This window comes from Euprymna scolopes, chromosome 2 (genome assembly GCF_053919585.1).
Source record: "Euprymna scolopes isolate OS-2025 chromosome 2, ASM5391958v1, whole genome shotgun sequence".
NCBI lineage: Eukaryota > Metazoa > Mollusca > Cephalopoda > Sepiida > Sepiolidae > Euprymna > Euprymna scolopes.
In genome coordinates, this window is record NC_136483.1 from 69,245,671 (window position 1) to 69,249,551 (window position 3,881).

The 3,881-nt window shown below is 36.0% G+C and overlaps 1 pseudogene; it reads left to right on the plus strand.

Moving 5' to 3' along the window:
* Nucleotides 1–233: 233 nt before the first annotated feature.
* On the plus strand, nt 234–350 carry LOC145241794 (5S ribosomal RNA; annotated as a pseudogene).
* Nucleotides 351–3,881: the final 3,531 nt, after the last annotated feature.

Here is a 3,881-nt window from a genome sequence, read left to right on the forward strand (position 1 = left end):
AAACCGCACTTAACATTGTGTCCAAGGCAAATAAAATAATTTACAGTTTTTAATTGTGAAGGCAAATAAAATAATTTGCAATTTCTATTATTTATATTGCCAGGGGCCGTTAATTTAAATGTTTCTCAGTTGAAATTACAGCTAATACATTTTTTATTCATACATCTCCTTAGTGTATTTTCCATTACTTAATATCATCGTGTGGTGATTATACTTACACTTGAAATTGTTTAATATATGGCACAATCACGTTGACACACCGGTTCTCGTCAGATCATCGAAGTTAAGCAACGTTGAGCCTGGCCAGTACCAGATGGGTGACCATTTGGGAAGGCAAGGCGCTGTATGTACCGTGAGGTAAAATACCAGGTTTAGAAACTGATGCGGTCTATCCTTCTCTCAAGGGTAGATGGGACTCTCTTAAGCCGTGGTAGGCACCCCATCTAGTGATGGTGTCATAATAAAAAATACCCTTAATAGCTCTGGCGAAGCATCAAGTATTCAGCTACTGACAAGATTTGAATTTGAATCGTGTAGTGAGTTCAATCTCGGCTACGGCTGTGCTGGATGGATGAAACTGTTGCCGCAGTCCCTATGCATTAAATTTTTTCCATCCTTGATGGTATTATTTACTCTTTAGATGCATATGACATTAACTACTAAGCATTTAGTATTAGTCTTACATTATTTTTATTATACAATTACAAGTTAGTATTATTAAAATTATTAACATTAATACCACTATTACTGTTACTATTGTTAATTTATTTTTAATTTCACTGGAAGACTACTTCCTTGCTAGATATACAGGGTGGGACGATAAAAGTGTCGCCTTAAAGAAAACAACACTGCAGCTTTATTTTAAAACTTTTATTGAAAAAAAAAAAATCAATTCAGGTAACTTGATTATGTAGTAGAGCTGACATCTATTCAATGCAACCGCCTTCAGCTTCAATCACTGCCTCAATACTTGTTCAGAACTGGGAGCATGCCTTTTCCACAAGTGCTGGTGGGAGCTCATCGAATACTCGGTGGATGGCGGCGATTAGGCTGGTTTTTGTGTTGTGGGAAGTCATGGTGGTGATATTCTCGACGTATAAAAAAAAAACAAGTAGTTCAGCGGGTTTAGATTGGGGGAAGAGACGGGCAGTGGGAGAAGAGTATAAAGTCATAGCACTCCTTCTGAAGCCAAACCTGGGTCTCTTTGGACTTGTGGGCTGGTGCCAAGTCCTGCTGGCACACCCAGGGTCTGCCAGCGGCTATTTCATTTCACCAGGGGATCATCACACTCTTTAGCACATCTAGGTACACTTTGGTGTTGACTTTCAAGCCGACTTCGAAGATGTGAGGTGGCATGATGTGGACCTCACTTACCAAACACTATAACTGTGGCTGGAAACATACCAAACCAAACACTATAACTGTGGCTGGAAACTTTATTTTCATCATCCTTGGCACGTCCCTGTTATATGTGGCAATCCAGCGATGCATTTTGAGGGTGCTGGCAATGGTCCTGTTGTCATAACTTGGATCAGTATAGAGTATGAGTTGTACAGCAACACATCTCAGATCTGACTCATTGAACATTGTGTCACTTTCAGACACAATAGAAAGCTCCTATCGCTCTTGGGATTTGTATACAACTAGTCAACTAGTAGATGGTCTGCAATGAAAAAAAAACTGGTTTTCATCAAATGGAAATGGAATCATGTCGTCTTTACTATGGCGACAATTTTATCTTCCACACTGTAGATATATTAAATGACGATTCTTATGTATTGAGCAGTTTTTTGATATGCAGCTCCCTATTCATTCATTCATTTTATTTTTTCAGGGCGTTGCACACACACACACACACACACACACACACACACACACACACACACACACACAGAGTGCGTAAGTTATTTGAGGAATCAGTCTTTTTACTATAGCAGAAATGTTATTTAATTTTATATGTTTTATATTTCAGAACCATTAATGGCAACTGTTATAAATACACAACCAATTTATTTGGCAGGTGCAGCACAGGTGGTAATCCTAGAAGCTTCATAAGGTTAATTGTGAAAGAGCTCCTTGTGTCAGAAGGAACAATCTGAAATAATGTCCACAAACCTGTTAGATATACGTCTTATATGATGAGTAAAGATCATACGCCAGAAAGGGAAAATATCTTAATGAAAGATAGCACAATCTCAAACAAATGAAAGAATCCAGCAGAGAAAGATATCATTTGGTTCTGTTCAGACATGACTTTCAACTTCGTTCATATTTTAGACTACCATGTATGGATCATAGTTGAGAAAATTGTTAACTAGCACCTGCATGACATTAAGCATCCACAAAGTATTTATTGTCTTCAGGGTGGTTGTTTTCTTTGATTTTCTCGGCAAGAATTTCATGTGATGTTTTGCTCCATTTTTCAAACTTTGAGTAGTGGTATCAATGTTACCTTCCTTTGTATAGCAGACCTTTTAAGCCTCTTATTTTTCTGTGTGTGTGTGTGTTTTTTTTGCTACAAATGATAGAAATAGGGGAGCAAGATCTCTTTCATCAAGTCCTCATGACTGACCTTGGTTGGCCTCGATCATGGCTACAGTGCCATTATTTTCTCTTCCCACCTGGTGTATAAACAGGTTGAGGGTCCATTTTTATCCTGAGTGCCGGCCTGTCAATATGTATTTTATTTTTACTCATATTTTGATACGAGTTCCCCATTGTCTCCTACTTTTAAATTTTTTATTTACTAGCAAGCCACCCAGTGTTGCTTGGTCGTAAAATACGCTTAAATATGATATTTTGATAAATACAGATTTCGTATTTATTATCATGTTATATTGGACCCAAGATATAGTAATGCTTCAAAAAGTTTTTAAAAAAATGACTCATGCGGCACCACTAAGAATTGAAACCAAAACGTTTACCTACGATTTACTTTTTCCTTTGACATTGATGTCTGAGCTATGAAGACATGTTTGCTGCAAGGCTAAAACATGAACTAATTGCTATTACGTTACACATGCATATTCGTAATGCTGTCGTTTGACCTTCACCTGGCAAATTTCATTTTTTGAATTTTCACACTTTTGCACCAATTTTTCCTAGCTAAAACCCAAATATAAAGTTTCACATGGGTTCGAATACCCTATACATTAAGTTTCATGTCTGTAGACCAAAAACTGACAGAGGAGTTTGGTAGGCAAAAGTTTTTAAACAAATATATATATACACATACATAAATATATAGAAAGAGGTTTGTAATTATTATAGCCTTTTTACGCAAATATTACACAAGTATAAATCATGTAGAATATCTGCATGAATATAATTACACGTAATAATTAACTAAAGATAATCATTCCATAAAAAAAAAACGAAAAAACTAATAGGGAATTAATTAGAATGAATGATTAAAAGAATATGCAAATTAGCTAGATCTTTTGCAGATGAATGCAATTCGACGACCCATACATATCAAAGTTGTATTTTCTTTTCAAAGAAATCGAATAAGGTTTTAATATAAATATCAACACACGAAAATAACTAAATTTATAGGAGTATAGATTAAAAACTGCCCTCTATTAATTTATATTAATGCCCTCGTCTGTAAGCTGCGAGATGTGCTGGATGGCTAGAGGATACAGCACACCATGTTTTTTTAAATATTTAGTCAGGGATTACTTCAATTGGGAAGTATCCTCATGGTGCTACAGAGCGCATATGAGCGCATAGAAAAATATCAGCAGCAGCTGTAAGATAGCTGGCTTGTGAGGATATTACCAGCAGTAAGCTATATCAAGATTGGATTTTTTCTGTCGTCAAACATTCTACCACTAAGCTATATCTCCAGATTATAAAAAATCTGTATTTTTTTAAGAAGA